The sequence below is a fragment of the Cannabis sativa genome, chromosome 3 (genome assembly GCF_029168945.1).
Source record: "Cannabis sativa cultivar Pink pepper isolate KNU-18-1 chromosome 3, ASM2916894v1, whole genome shotgun sequence".
NCBI lineage: Eukaryota > Viridiplantae > Streptophyta > Magnoliopsida > Rosales > Cannabaceae > Cannabis > Cannabis sativa.
The window spans coordinates 44489289-44507085 of record NC_083603.1 but is presented as its reverse complement, the minus strand read 5'-3'; positions in this window follow the sequence as shown (position 1 = coordinate 44507085).

Below are 17797 nucleotides of genomic sequence, written 5' to 3'. Positions count from 1 at the left end.
CTCCACCTAGGGTAAATACCCAACCAGTTGTGGACAAATTATCCCGAACGTTGGCTATCCAACTTGCATCAGAATATCCTTCTAAAATTGAAGGAAATTTGGAGTAGCGAAGGCATAGGTTTTTGGTTTTCTTTAGATAACCCAAAACTCTCCCTATTGCCTACCAATGATCCACACTTGGATTACTAGTAAACCTACTAAGTTTACTCACCAAAAATTATATATCGGGCCTTGTACATTGGGCAACGTACATAAAGCTCCCTATAACACTTGCATACTCCAACTGAGCCACTGCTCTACCACTATTTTTAACTAGTGGTTTACTATGATCGAATGGTGTGTTGGCCTCTTTAGCCTTTAGATGGCTAAACTTATTCAACACTTTCTCAATATAGTGTGCTTGCCCTAAAGCAAAACCCCCACTATGCCTTGTAACTTTGATACCCAAAATAGTATCTGCTTCTCCAAGGTCTTTCATTTTAAAGGTTGAAGAAAGAAACCTCTTAGTTTCTTCTATTCCTTTCATGTTATCACTAAGGATTAACATGTCATCCACATATAAGCAAACAATAATCACATAATTTTTACAAGTTTTTGAATACAAACACTTGTCTCCATTGTTATGCCTAAACCCATTTGAAAGAATAGCATTGTCAAACTTGACATGCCATTGTTTCGGAGCTTGCTTTAATCCATATAAGGATTTCTTCAACTTACACACTTTATGTTCATTATTTGGTAGGACAAACCCCTTGGGTTGTTCCATATAGACCTCCTCATCAAGGTCACCATTTAGGAATGCCGTTTTTACATCCATTTGGTGAACATACAAGTTGTTTAATGAAGCCAATGCAAACAACACCCTTATGGTAGTTGTTCTAGCAAGAGGAGCATAAGTATCAAAATAATCAATACCCTCCTTTTGCCTAAAACCTTTAGCTACTAACCTAGCTTTAAAGGTTTGTATAGAGCCATCAGTGTGATATTTCTTTCTAAATATCCACTTACACCCAATTGCTTTGCATCCTTGCAGAAGATCCACAACATCATAAGTGTCATTGGAGAGAATTGAGTCCATCTCATCATCAACTACTACTCTCCAAAAAGCACTATCTCTAGATTGCATGGCTTCTAGAAAAGTCTTAGGATCATCTTCAATAAGAAGTATTAAAGGAATTTTCCTTATTACTTCTTCTCTAGTCCCTTCTACCACGTAGAAAGAAATTAGTTGAGAATCTATTTCATCCTTATTTAGACTTTTCTCTTTTCTCACCCTTTGACCTCTCCTAGGTTCAATGGTTTGTTCTACAACTTTAGTAGTGTTCTCCTCTTGAGATCCTCTTTTAGAAGTAGAAGCTTGAGAATTATTTTCATATAAAATACTCTCACCTAGAGGTGTGGAACTTTGAGAGTTGTCCTCATACAACTTATTCTCAAAAAATTCTACTTCTTTAGATTCAATTACAACATTGGATTCCACATCCAATAGCCTATATGCCTTACTATTGTTGGCATAACCAACAAATGCACATTTTATGGCCCTTGAACCCAACTTGGTTCTATTTGGTTCGGTCTTCTTACAATAAGCAAGACACCCCCACACTTTGAAGTAACCAATATTTGGTTTTCTTCCTCTCCATAACTCATACGGAGACATGTCATTTTTCTTCATAGGTATTCTATTAAGAATATGACATGCGGTTAAAAGTGCCTCCCCCCATAAGTTGTTGTTAAACTTAGAGTACACTATCATAGAATTGACCATTTCAAGAAATGTTCTATTCTTCCTTTCGGCTACACCATTTTGTTGTGGTGTATGTGGTGCCGAACTCTCATGAATTATACTATTTTCCTTACAAAAATGAGTAAATTTATTAGAGAAGTATTCACCTCCTCTATCACTTCTTAACACTTTTATTTTCATGTTAAGTTGATTTTCAACCTTCGCTTTGAAAATCTTAAAAGCACCAAAGGCCTCATCCTTTTGGTTTAACAAATATACATAAGTATATCTACTATAATCATCAATAAAAGTAATAAAATACCTTTTACCACCTCTAGTTAGAATACCATTTAATTCACATAAATCATTATGAATTAAATCTAACAATTTTGAATTTCTCACAACATTTGGAAAAGATTTTTTAATCATCTTTGCTTTTACACAAGTTTCACATTTACCATAATTTCTTATATCACAATCAATCATGCCACATTTTTTAAACTTTTTTCATAGTAGAAAAACCAATATGAGCTAATCTAAGATGCCACAAAAATAAAGAATCATGCTCAATCATATAAGTGGAACTAGAAGCTTTATTATTGCTAACATTAAAAGTTACATCATTGGTGCACAATTTCACCATTCCCTCACAAGAGTACCCCTTGCCCAAAAATACATTAGACTTGGTAAGTATGAGCTTATCGGATTCATAAACGACCTTAATGTCGGGCTTTCCAAGTAAGTCACCACTAATCAAGTTTCTATTCATGTCGGGCACATAAAGCACATTCACCAATGTGACTTTCTTACCGGAGGTGAATAACACATCAATGGTACCTTTGCCTAGTACCTTTGATTTGACCTCATTGCCCATTTGGATCTTATGGTTACCCGTTGACTCTTCAAAGGTCTTGAACAATGATTTGTCATATGTGACATGAACAGTGGCACATGTATCATACCACCATCCCTTCACTTTCCCTTGCACGGAATTCACCTGACTAAGAGTAGCAATGATATCCTCCTCGATAGCATTTACTTTGGGTCCCTTAAAGTCTTTTCTATGCTTACAATCCTTAGCATAGTGTCCAAGTTTGCCACACACAAACTATGGACCTTTTCCACCTTTGAATTGGTTTGGTTTAGATTTTGGACCCAAGGTATTACCCTTTTTGGTCTTTCCCTTGTTCTTATTAGGAACTTTAGAAGTTGCATTTGCTTTGGAAGTCTCTTCATTAGACCCTTCCACAAGCTTATCCCTACATATCGATTCATCCTCGATTCGAATATGTTTTTGGATTTCTTCCAAAGAGTAATCCTCATTTTTATGAAAGATTCTCTTCCTATAATTCTTCCAAGATGGTGGCAATTTTACCACTATTGCACCAACTTGGAATGCCTCAGGAAATTCAATTTTGAGCACTTTTAATTTATTAACAATAACTTGCAACTCATAAATTTGAGGTAACAGAGGTTTACCATCAAGAAATTTTAAATCAAAATATTGAGAAATTAAAAATTTCTTGGTACCTTCCTTCTCAGCCTTGAATTTCTTTTTCAAGGTGATCCCAAATTTCTCTGGCATCCTTAGTGTCGGTGTATAGGTCATAAAGCCTATCTGAGAGTGAGTTGAGGATGTGTCCTCTACATAGAAGATTGTCATCTTCTCTCTTCTTTCTTTATGCCTTGACCTCATCGGTATCCTTGTCGGTAGGTGCGGGTAAGGGCTCCAAGGTGGACTCAAGAATATAGGCAATCTTGTCTTGCCACCTAGTGAAATTGGTGTCATCAAAGTGGTCCAATCTCACCAAGTCTTGGTTCATCATCTTGATAGTTTCTCCTTCCATTGAAAACAAAAAATAATCTTCTTGATTGTTAGAAATAATAGAGAGATTACAATGGAAGAATACAATAAGATGAATCAAAGACTAAGACAATTACAACTCTAAACAAAATATTACAAGGACAATATATTAAATAAAGAGTTACAATCCCAAAACACAAAATACAAATAAAAGAAAAGAGTAGCAACTCAAAACTCAAAGATACAAGTAAATGTAAATCATATAAAAGCATATATGTAATAGTGTGTATATATATATGATATAGAATATATATATATATAATGGATGATGAAAAATTGTGTTTTTGCAAATGTCAGTTGTATATAAGAAAATATAAAAACTGTAAGCGTTTGCAATGACGAAAAGTAAGTACTGCTAAAGAAAGCTGAACGAAGCGAGAATATAAAATATTTGCAGAAAAGTAAATAACTTGACACAAGAGATTTATACGTGGTATCAGTGTTCTCACGAACACTCCTAGTCCACGGGGCCACGCCCAGAGAATGAAATCAATTAATAAAGTATCAAAATTACAAAGACAATTGACTTAAACAAGTTTAGACTCCCTCTAAAGTATTGCCGCAATCCTTTGTAATCCACTTTATGAATCTGACTTCTTGAAACACCTTCAAGCCCGAACTCCCTTCGTCTTTGAAGTGTGAGTGCTTACTTCCTCCCGAAGTAAGGCTTTAGCAAGTCTTCTCCCGAAGACCAAGTGCTTACTTCCTCCCGAAGTAAGGCTTTATCAAGTCTTCTCCGAAGGAACCAATCTCTTGTTCGGATTAAGTAGTTCTTCCTGACCTCAGGATAGAGTAAGAACAGAAATAGAACAACTAGAACCTAGGTGAACAACTAGGCTCTCACAAAACAAAGAAACACTCTCTTCTCACAAATGATAAATGCAAAAAATGAATAATGGAAGAGGTAAATTCGAATGGTTGCTCTCTAGGCTCTATTTATAGATCATAGAAACCAAAGAGGCAACCACAAGTTCGAATTAGCAGCTGTACAAAAACTTTCCAAAAGAAACACGATCTGCTACATCGGATTCGGTTGCGACGACGGATACCGCGAAAACAGAAACTTACTAAAATCGGGACCGATCTTCTTTCAATGCTTGATTCTGCCAAAAGCAGTTAGATATTCGATTGTATCGAAGATACAATCGAAATCAATAAGGAAAAGGTAATAAACAAGGTTTCCTACTAAAAGACAACTTTCCAAAAGAGAATTCCTTCTCTTTTGAGAAGTTTTCAACAAAGGAAAGTTCAGCTGAGAGTGCAACTTTCCAAACAAGGAAAATGACAACTAATAACCGAATAAAAGAGGTAAGATTTCGAAAATGAATGCATAGAAATCTTACCATAAAAAGGAAAAATTATTTTGTCACCTAACTTGCCAAAAAAGGACTTTACAATCTCCCCCTTTGGCACTTTAGATGAACAAAATAATTTTTACCATAAAGTACCTGCAAAGCAAAGTTAGTAAGAGCAAAAGATACTACTCCCCCTGAGTAACATAATCGAATATCAAAAAACATGCTAACTTTAAACATTAAGCTCACAAGTACTAACAAACCACAACTCCCCCTGAAAAAAGGGTCCAGAGTTGGGCAACAAACCAAAAAATAAACATCTCTCCCCCTTTTTGTTTATCGGAGTGCCAAAGAAAACAAAGAACAAAAATTAAACCAAAGTTTAATTAAAAAGAAACAAACTATAACACTTTAATTTTTGTAGAGTTTAATCAAAGTGGACAATTGCCTGGACATGTCATGCTGGACATCAGCCATAGCTTCAAGACGAGTGTACACATTCTGAAGTTCAGACTTGACTTCCGGGGAGTTCTGAGCGGCGGAAGCGAACTTGCACCCGGCGAAGCACGGCAGGCCTCGGCCTTTGGCCGTTTTTGGAACACACCATCAAAATATTCAGAAGGTTGGAATGTAGGGCCAGTGATGGGAGGCTCAAGTGTTTCATGTGCTTGGGCCACATTCTTCTGAGAGGATAAAACCTTATAGATTAGATTTGGAAATACAAGTTTGAAGGTTGGCTTTTTACCTCTTCGAAAGGAGACAATCTGGTTGAGAATATGAGAGGCTAGATCAATGGAAGTTCCCGAGGTGATGCGGTATAGGAGTGTAGCCACTTCTTGAGACACCACGGTTTTGTTCGAATTTGGAACCCAATTGCTTAGTGCAAACCGCATAAGGGAAGCATGAGCAAAAGTGAGGTGAGTAATTCGAAGACTCTCCCCTGGTTTCAATTCTGAACGAGCACCAGTGAGTTCGGAGTGCATCAGTCACGATCCATGGACATCACAGCATTGGATACATTCTCAGGCAATTGCAGAGCCTGAGCAATGTCCTTTTCAGAAAATGAGAACCAGTGACCCCTAACATACACTCTTCTATACAGTCTAGAGTTCTCATCAAGGAAATCATCAGTAAGATTAGCATAAAACTCTTTAATAATGTTAGCAATGAATCCAATGAAAGAGTGTTTTCCCATTGATGAAATTGAATGAACTTTACAATACCATAAACTCGATGGGCATGCAAATCATAATTCCTCTCACTTTCAAACTTACGAGTTGCATAGAGATTCCAGTCACGCTCATTGTCTCGATAGTAAAAAGTTGGACAGCCAGAGATAGAGGAAGGGATATTACCAGATGGAGGGTCTTCCATGGGCTGCTTGCCTTTAGCGAGCGAGACGCCTTTCTTTGCGAAGTAGTTTTCGAGAGAGGAGGCTGCGGCTCGAGTTACGTGTCCTCACCGTCCTTCTCGGTATGCGGAGGGCGGTTGTACGAAGAGACTTCCCATTGGATCCTCTTCTTACGAGAGCGGAACTCGAGGAAGCCGAGGGAGGATTAGTCTTGAGTTTCTTCTTGGCTGGAGGAACAGTCTTCTCTCGAGATTTAGAGGCCTGAAGTTCTTTCTCAGCTGAGGCTTGCTGGGCTCGAGTTCGAGTGGAAGGGCCTGTTGGAGTGGTACCAGCCATTGATGCAGCAGGAGGAGGAACAACCAATGGAGGAGGAGATTCCTTAGAAGATTCAGATGAGGAAGTCCAGGTGCGATAGGGTCTTACCGATTTGCGAGCAACTTGTTTGGGAGGGCGTTTTGACTTCACAGCTTGAGATTCACGCTGGGGAAGCGATGAATCTCCAGGCTTTGCAACAGCAGGAGGAGGAGCTGAGGCAGCAGGGGGTGCACTAGAAGGAGTTGGAACGGTTTCTTCTAATTTTTTTGAGTGCCCTAGGTTCTTGGTTCTCACCATTTTGAAATTGGAAGGGAAGATGAATAGTGACTGACAGAGAAACAAGAAACAAGGTTCGGGTAGGTGGAGAAATAAGTGTCAAAATTTGGTTTATATAACCTTGGAATCAAAATAAGAAAAAGGAAACCAATTTTGAAAATTCAAATGGTAACCGCCAGCCCATGAACCAAAAGAGGAAACCGCCCACTTCTCAACTCCTTTCCCCTTTTCCCCTCTTTTTTTTTTTTTTTTTTTTTTTTTGAAAAATAAAAGGAAACTAGAAAAGCCAACAAATTTTTCCAAAAATAAATCAATCTTTCAAGAATAAAGACACATTACCATATAAAGATTAATCTTTACTTGGAAAAATATCATAATAAATCAAAGAAAGAATGAATGTTGATACTTACCATTTATGCACAAGATTTTCCTTGACCCATGAAGCAAGTCACACGCCTCCCTCCTTTTTTTTATTATTTTTTTTTATTTTTATTTTTATTTTTTTTTAATTTAAAATAAAACCGAAAATAAAATATAATGTGTACAGTGAGTATATGTGATTCGGATCAAGCAGAGAAATCAAATATCATTGACAATTGACAAAGTAGATTACATGTTATGCTTTCAAGGAAAATAACTAATTAGAATCTCATGAAATGATCATACTTAATTGATGTTGAGGAAAAAGATATGCATGTTACTGAGTGTTGTGACCAGGATTATTAATTTAATTTTAATAGAGGAGACTTACAGAGTTGAACACACTTGTCAGACATAAGTGTGTGCAGTGAAAATAGGATCATTGTCCTTGGCAAGATTTTTCATTTTTGCCTTTTTCAAATTGATCCCGCAACTGGATGCTTTCACACCATACTGAAGGTAGCCCTTTTCTATGGTAGTGCATCCTCATCATAGTTGCTAATTACAATGTTCCATCTTACTCATCAGATGGCTTTCACACTCGGTATGGGTAGCTCTATTCGGCAAAGGGGCACGACAAGAATGAAACAAAAATTGCTCGGCTACGTATAAGAACATTATTTAATCCCAGACACAAATAAAGAGTAACAAGAATCTTTTAACACAACATCACAAAGTATGATCAGACTGAGATCCTAACTAATTATATTCCAAAAGCATAAACATGTTTTGTCAAAATACAATGATAGAAGATTAAGAGCTAGAGAAGAATCACATCACACTATTGTACACGAATTATGAACAGATAAAATTAAACAATGCAAACTCCCAAAGACTTTCTGAGGGAGTCAAAGCGACTTGCATCTAGGGCCTTTGTGAAAATATCAGCTAATTGTTTTTCAGTATCAACATATTCTAATTGCAATGATTTATTTTCAACAAGTTCCCTGATAAAGTGGTGTCTTATATCAATGTGCTTTGTTCTAGAGTGTTGAACAGGATTTTTGGAAATATTTATGGCACTAGTATTGTCACAAAAAATAGTCAAAACACCCAAATCAAACCCATAATCAATCAACATTTGTTTCAACCATAATAGTTGAGTGCAACAACTGTGACCTATGTACTCGACTTCGGCAGTGGATAAAGAGATGGAATTACGTTTCTTTGCTATGCCAAGATACAAGATTATTCCCGAAAGAAACACCCTCCACTTGTGCTCTTTCGATCATCGGCATTTCTGCCCAATCGCATCACTAAAACAAGCAAGATTTGAATTGGTATCTTTCGAGTACCAGATTCCATAATCAGGAGTGCTATTAACATATCTAATAATCCTTTTTACAGCTGATACATGAGATTCCATAGGATTACTTTGATATCTAGCACACACTCCCACACTGTAACATATATCAGGACGACTAGTAGTTAAATACAAAAGACTTCCAATCATGCTACGATAGAGTGTAGTGTCTACCTTTACTCCATTCTCATCTTTTGTTAATTTCAGTGTGGTGCTCATAGGAGTACTTACCTGCTTAGCCGATTCAAGGCCAAATTTCTTGACAAGGTTCTTAGCATACTTGCTTTGAGATACAAATGTACCTCCTTCCATTTGTCTCACTTGAAGACCCAGAAAGAAATTAAGCTCACCAACCATGCTCATTTCAAATTCACTTTTCATTTGATCAACAAATACCTGCACTTCATGGTTAGATGTAGATCCAAAAACTATATCATCAACATAAATTTGAGCAATGATAAAATCAGATTTATATGTTTGATGAAAAGAGTTTTATCCACACTACCTCTGTGATAACCATGAGAAAGTAAAAATTGAGTCAACCTTTCATACCAAGCTCGAGGAGCTTGTTTCAGACCATACAAAGCTTTTTCAAGTTTGTATACGTGGTCTGGAAATTGAGGATCTTCGAATCCTTTAGGTTGCTCAACATAAACTTCCTCATTCAAAATACCATTTAGGAAGGCAGATTTCACATCCATTTGAAACAATTTAATATTGAGAATACAAGCAATACATAAAAGTAAACGTATTGATTCTAATCTTGCAACAGGAGCAAAAGTTTCATCAAAATCAATACCTTCTACCTGAGTGTACCCTTGTGCCACCAAACGAGCCTTGTTTCTTACAATTGTACCGAACTCATCACTTTTATTTTTAAACAACCACTTTGTTCCAATAACATTTATACCTTTTGGTCTTCGGACCAAAATCCATACCTTGTTGCGAACAAATTGGTTGAGTTCCTCTTGCATTGCATTGAGCCATTCCTCAAAGGTCATGGCTTCCTTCACATTTTTCGGTTCATATTGAGAAACAAAGCAAAGAAAATTTGATTAAATTAATATACCTTCTGCGAGTTACCATGCTTTCTTCGGGATTTCCAAGGATGAGATCTTTTGGATGATTCGGTTTGACTCTGGTGCTTGGTTCATTACGAATAGAGTCCGGTGATGATGTTTGGATGAGTCAAGATAGACGGATTCTGGTTCTCCGGTTTCGATTGCTTGCGCAGCATTCGTCATTTGCGGCATCGGCAATGGGGTTCTGCTTGCATCGAATCCGTTGTTACAACTCTTGGAGGAGTATCCATGAGACTATCTATCTTGGCTTCGTGGAAAATTCGAAAAATCTCTAAAATCATCAACAACCACATTAGTGATTCCAAAACGAGTTTGAGTTCTCATGTTATAAACACGATAAGCTCTTGCATTTAAGGAATATCCGATAAATACACCAACATCACTTTTAGCATCAAATTTACCAATATGCTCACGATCTACATAAACATAACACACACATCCAAAAACATGAAAATGACTTACATTGGGGCGTTTACCTTTCCAGTTTCATAAGATGTTTTTGAGGTACACAGACGAATAAACACTCTGTTTATTATGTAGCAAGCTGTGTTAATAGCTTCAGCCCATAAGCGCTTTGTCAATTTCTTGCTATTTAACATCACTCTTGCCATTTCCTGTAATGTTCGATTCTTCCTCTCAACAACTCCATTTTGTTGAGGAGTTTTGGGAGCTGAAAATTCATGAGTTATACCTGTAGACTTGCAAAAATCATCATACACAGAATTTTCAAACTCCTTACCATGATCACTTCGAATTCGAACAATTTTCCCAATATTACAACCTTTCTCAACTCTTAGTTTCAGACAAAGAGTTTTAAAAGCATCAAAAGTGTCAGATTTTTCTCTTAAGAAATCTACCCAAGTAAAACGAGAGAAATCATCAACACACACAAAGATATATCGTTTACCATTCAAACTTTCAACTTGGATTGGACCCATAAGATCCATGTGAAGCAATTCCGAATACCTTTGAGGTATTGATATCGACTTCAAGCTTGTGAGTGATTTTTAATTGCTTTCCAAGTTGACATAGTTCACACTTACCTTTACTTTCCTTACCAAGCTTGGGAAGACCTCGAACAAATACTGCATTTGACAATTTTTTCGAGTTTTTAAAATTAATATGCCCAAGCTTGGCATGCCACGGATCCGTGGTGTTGTTGATAGAGTGACAAGTAAACACGGGGGTTAGAGTATAACGATTATCATTGGATCGAAATCCTTGCAAGATACATTCATTGTCATCATTCGTAACATAACGATGATCCTTATCAAAAGAAACGAGTAAACCATGATCACTGATTTGGTGATGCTAAGTAAATTAGCCTCGGTCCTTCAACTAACATCACATTTTTCGATCTAGGTAACCCTTCAAAATTTAGAGTTCCCATACCAACAACTTTTCCAGATAAGCCATTACCAAAAGTGACTTCTCCACATTGCATAGGCCGAATATTAGTCGAAAAATCCTTGTCACTGTCATATGTGCAGAGCGACCCTTTGTCGAAAATACCACATTTGAGATGCGGCGGTTTTATCGAAAACCGGCTAGACACTTCTTTTTCACCCATATTTGTTTCAAACCTTTATGTTTCTTTTGAGATTTTTTCAAATTATCAAAATAATTTGTATTAAACAGATTATTCAATGTGAAACATTTAGGTCTGATATGACCTTTTCTACCACAAAAATGACAAATGGGAACAAATCTTTTTACCTGAGATCTTACCCTTTTTGAAAATCCTGGAGATTTTACAGCATCGAAGTTATTCTTCTTGCCCTGGAGGCTGTGAATGCATTTACGGCGAGTTTGTAGCCTCGAGGTGATTCGTTGGAACACTAGATTTTACAAACTTCGTGACTCAGGAACTTTCCATTCCATTTGAACCAAGGCTCGTGAAACCTCTCACCGCATTCTGAGCTTTTTCAAAAATAGAAGATCCAGGATTAAGCATTTGAACATTTTTCTTAAAGTTTTCAAGTTCCTTCTTCAATAGAGAGATTTTTTCATCTTTATCACAAAAACTTGTCTCATATTCTTTTATTTTCAAATTACACAATTCAATCTGATGAGACAATTTGTTATTCAATTTATTCAACTCTCTATTTTCAAAAGCAACCTGAATCCATTTTTCATACATGACTTTGTATGATTCAGCAAGAGATTCTTCACAGATTTTAGACTCATCTGAATCTGATTCCTCTTGTTTGGTGGTATTATTCAGACATACCAATTTATCTTTCACCTGTGAATTACACAACACATTAGTCATAACAGAGGTTAGGGCAACATTTTCAGTAATATCTTCATCACTTTCGGTTTCATCATCACTCCAAGTGACATTGAAACTTTTCTTATTCTTTTTCAAAGTGTTTGCACACTCAGCTTGAATATGCCCAAAACCTTCACATTCCCTGCACTGAATTCCCTTTTTGTTAGAGACAGATGGTTTAATGAAAGAATTACCTTTTGAACCTTTCGAAATATTCTTTTTATTTCCCATCTTTTTCATATATTTCTGAAAATTCTTAGTTAATAAAGCAATCTCATCATCACATTCACTATCAGAATTTTCATTATCAGCAACTTTCAAAGCAATACTTTTACCTTTATCAGCAATAGATTTGGGTTTGTCCTTTTGTTTAATCTGTTGATTTAATTCAAAAGTACGTAAGGAACCCATCAATTCTTCCACTTTCATAGTGCTAAAATCTTTAGCTTCCTCCATTGCTAAAAGTTTATTATCAAACCTTTCTGGAAGTACTCTAACAATTTTCCTCACAAGAACCGAATCATCAAGCTTTTCTCCAAGAGCAAAATATTCATTAGCAATGTCAGATAATTTTTCATAGAATTCAGTTAAAGTTTCATTATCAGACATTCTAAGTTCATCAAATTTAGTTTGAAGCATGATAAATCTAGATCTTTTCACATCAGAAGTTCCTTCAACCGAGTTTGAAGAATCTCCCAAGCTTCCTTAGCGAAACACAAGATGATATAAGTTTAATGAAACCTCACCTACACCATTAAAGATAGCATGCAAGGCTTTGCTATTGTAGGCGATAGTTTATCATCTTCGATAGACCATTCCGATTCGAGATTTTATTATAGTATTACCTGAAGTATCTGTCTCAACTGGAGGAGACCAACCTGATAGAACCATTCTCCACGCCTTCTCATCTTGAGATTTGATGAAGGCTCTCATTCTAACTTTCCAATAAGGATAGTTAGAGTCATTAAGCAACGGTGGTCTAGAAATAGAACTTCCTTCTGCAAAAAATGACATTCTAACAAAAACGTTATAGGACCACACTAAGAGTTTAGTGTCCCGCTCTGATACCAATTGAAAAAGCGTGTTTTGCAAATGTCGATTGTATATAAGAAAATATAAAATTGTAAGCGTTTGCAAAGAAAGTAAGTCTCATAAAGAAATGAACGGGCGAGAATATAAAATATTTGCGAAGAAGTAAATAACTTGACACAAGAGATTTATACGTGGTATCGGTGTTCTCACGAACACTCCAAGGTCACGGGGCCACGCCCGGAGAGAATGAAATCAATTAATAAAGTATCAAAATTACAAAGACAATTGACTTAAACAAGTTTAGACTCCCTCTAAAGTATTGCCGCAATCCTTTGTAATCCACTTTATGAATCTGACTTCTTGAAACACCTTCAAGCCCGAACTCCCTTCGTCTTTGAAGTGTGAGTGCTTACTTCCTCCCGAAGTAAGGCTTTAGCAAGTCTTCTCCCGAAGACCAAGTGCTTACTTCCTCCCCGTAAGGCTTTATCAAGTCTTCTCCCGAAGACCAATCTCTTGTTCGGTCGAGTAGTTCTTCACAACCCCAGGATAGAGTAAGAACGAAATAGAACAACTAGAACTGGGTGAACAACTAGGCTCTCACAAAACAAAGAAACACTCTCTTCTCACAAATGATAAATGCAAAAAATGAATAATGGAAGAGGTAAATTCGAATGGTTACTCTACAGTGCTCTATTTATAGATCATAGAAACCAAAGAGGCAACCACGAAGTTCGAATTAGCAAATTTCGTAAAAAACTTTCCAAAAGAAACACGATCTGCTACATCAGATTCGGTTGTTGACGAAGTAGATCTGCCCAGAAACAGGAAACTTACTAAAATCGGGACCGATCTTCTTTCAATGCTTGATTCCTGCCAAAAACAGATTAGATATTCTGATTGTATCAAGATACAATCGAAATCAATAAGGAAAAGGTAATAAACAAGGTTTCCCTAAAAAAGACAACTTTCCAAAAGAGAATTCCTTCTCTTTTGAGAAGTTTTCAACAAAGGAAAGTTCAGCTGAGAGTGCAACTTTCCAAACAAGGAAAATGGCAACTAATAACCGAATAAAAGAGGTAAGATTTCGAAAATGAATGCATAGCAATCTTACCATAAAAAGGAAAAATTATTTTGTCACCTAACTTGCCAAAAAAGGACTTTACAGATGATATATAGAAGATATAAAGAGTGTAAATATAGTATGTATATATAATATATATAATACTATATAGTCAAGATATAAATATATAATAGTATATATATAGGAGTGTTTAGAGGAGAACAAGAGAACAATATAAAACTTGAGAATAGAACAAAATAAGAAAGAAGAACAAACACCCAAAGTGGAGATGGGGATCACCAAAAGCTTGAACAAAGTTTCTACACCTTTGTCCAAGAAGATTATTTCCCCCTTTATGAAGCACTTAAGACTTTGTGGAAATACTTCTAGGAATTCTCAAGCCTTAGAACTCTCTAGCTTTGTGTTTAAAAGATATAAGAGAAGAGTGTGTCTCAAAGGGTGAACCAAGGCCTTTATTTATAGTGTTTAGGATCACAAACTTTGAAATTCAAACATCACACACCCAATGGCTGCTACCATTTCTTAATGGGGTGTAAATGGGATTAAATGGGTGATTTTGAGGTTATGGGAGTTGTAAAAGCCATTCCAATAGCAAAAAATGTTTTACTATTAATGCTGAAAAAAATAGTAACTAGTTACTAGTTACTAAATTTTTCAGCTTTTGCAAATAACACTCTAACCTATTCCAAACCATTCCCACTTTATTTTATATCACTTATACACATTATAAATGATAAAATTCAATCCCCAACAACTATATTTGAATTATAGTCTGAATTTCAAAAATTAAGTTGTGTAACCACTCTTTACACACTTAATTAGTGATCATGTGGAAGTTACAAAATATTAACTCCACCTCTTATGTTACAACTATATGTAACTCCAATCACATTATATTGTGATTATTACATGTATATAATTCCCAATTATATTATGTATAATAGATCACAATTTTAATCTTAAACATTATATTATTTAATAAATAATATAACATCCATACATTAAGTTCTCACAGTAGTTCATCCTGATGATATTTATCAAGCCTAACCCAGTTATATCTTGTACACATAACTCTTGACATACATTTACTTAATTCATTCGGTACATGCTCATATATAAACTTTAGGGTATTAACCCTAGCACAAATTGAATTTTACTATCCATATAATATAATCTTTAGTATTTATTCTTTTAATACATTAATGCATGTTTATGACAATACATATTTAGGGTTTGGTTGTACACTCAACATTCGTCGATATCTTTACCAAAGCATTGTTTCCAGCTTCTTTCAAGGACACCATCTCCAAGAAGAGTGTCAAAGAAGGTCGACCTTGAAAAAAATTGGGTCTAAGACAGTTTTAAGAAATTTCCCTGTTGTATATGTAATTTTTTTTGTATATAATTTTATTTTCTTTGCTTGCATTGCACCCACACGTTTTGTAGTGTGAGTTGGAGTTGCACCACTCCATTTAATGTTTAGCTGGGCCGGTTGGGAGTGAAGGATGACTGTGACTTATTTAATTTTTTTTCTTTATATGACTGTTTTTGGACCTTGAGTTGGGGTGGGCTTTAAGCACGGGCCTAGCCCATCTATGTTCAGAGCCGATCCTGGTGTTAAAGAACTTTACACTCCACCTACCTTAAGGAGAGCTATTAGATGTTAGAAGGATAGTTAAGTTGTTAGTGTTATTTATACAAGTGGCATCTTTATTGTTAAAGCAACATGATTTTGTTTTTATAACAGAATCACTACTGCTCCTATCGTGTGTATACTGAACTTAGCTCTATAAAATACTCTTTGTCATTTCATTCAATGAGAATTACAACTAACTATTCTTATTTTCTCTCTGAATTTACAAAGCTAATAATTAAAGTTAAGCCTAAGAGCTTCAACTTTCTATATATATATCTATGATAATCCATATAGATGAGAGATCTTTCTTAATTATTTCATTTGCTTTAGTAAATCATATTAGAACTACCTTTCTTTTTGGTTAAAAGAAATAAACAACGTTATTATTGTGAACACATATTGTGACGTGTTAGTAAAAAATAAAAATAAAAATAGTAAGTGATGTGCATGACTTCTCCTGGTTTTGGATAAACCTTGAGAGAGAGAGAGAAGACTCATAAATATAATATTATTTTGATTCTTAATTTATTCATTGAAAGACGTAAATCTTACCCCAAATGACTTGAAAAAAATAGAATATATTCTTAATAATTTAACTAAAGAGAAGAGCCAAAAGGCAATGTTCTATTTGGAAAGAAAAAATAATTAAAGTTACACATTGATTAAACCTAATCTAGGGATGACTAAACTTGTTACCCATAAATAATTAAATAACATTGGATTTGGTCCCATGTTGCCCTAATTAGGCCAGCATGTGAGGTTGGTATTACCTAAAAATGATACGTGTCACAAACCCATGATCAGTACTATACTTATCTAACTTAATTTAATCTATTATTAGCAATTTTCATTATAACATAATTAATTAGTATTAGATTTCTTGGATAATTAAATATTACCTATAGTGACGCTCAAATTACGGATATGATATACAAGAATGAAAAAGAAAAAACACATGCATATACATCAACGTGTCAAATAATTGTTGATCTAATTCATATTTTAATATTATTTCACAAATATTTTTTTTAAATAATTTAAATTATAAATATTTAATTTTAATTCTCGGTTGTAGATAAATAGTAATAGTATCTAAGTTATTAGATTTTTATTTTTATTTAAAAGTTAATTTAAATATATTTATAAAAAAATGACACATGAGACAATTTGACACTTAACGGCTAGCTAGTTACCTACGGTAGTTTTAAAAATATTACATATTATTACAATAAAAAATTAAATTTAAATATTTATCTACAACTAAAAATTAAATTTACATATATTTATATCGTAAATTATTTTTTTTTATTATATATTTATGTTATTGTTTTTATTTGTTAATTAATTAATTAATAAATAGAGTTTCCTTAATGGTAATATTGAAAAAAGATAATTATATTTTAGATTTCAATAGATCATCACATCTATTATATTATATATATAGGATATTATATATACAATTATGGCATCAAAGATTTCCTTGTATAATTTATAATTGGTGCTACATTAAGAAACCATTTCATTCTTTTCATTTGACTCATTCCAGCTTGATGAGATATGATATGACTGATGAGATCACATGTCAACTTAATAATATATGCATGAATGGTTAAGAATCAAAGAAGCTGACCATTAAGCATTAACACAATAAACTACTCTAATTAATTGAATAATAGTCACATAATCTAATAAGATTATGAAGAATAAGAATATAAAATTTTAGGCTGCATGTTTTTTTTTTCATCATTAATAATAATCACAATGCTCTAAGAATTATTAAAGCGTGTTTTATGTAAAGGGATCAATTATATTGCACGGTAGGTAGGTACAAAATATACCCTTGTTTTAACTTATATTTATTGAAAGAAAATATACCCCATTTTATTTTAATCTTTGCATTTGAAGATTCATTACTTCACTGTCGGTCCCTTATTTTAAACTTGTCCATTTTGTCCTTAGTTTTTCTGTTTACATTTTTTAATTCAAAAGTATTTAAATGGGCTTTTAAATAGATTAGAATATTATAGCAACATTTTCAACAGAGGGAGAGAATATTAGCAAGAATTGATATAATTCATGATATTTTTAGCAATATAACCAACCTACTTTTTGAGTGAAGAGAAAATTAATAAAACATTTAGTGAGAG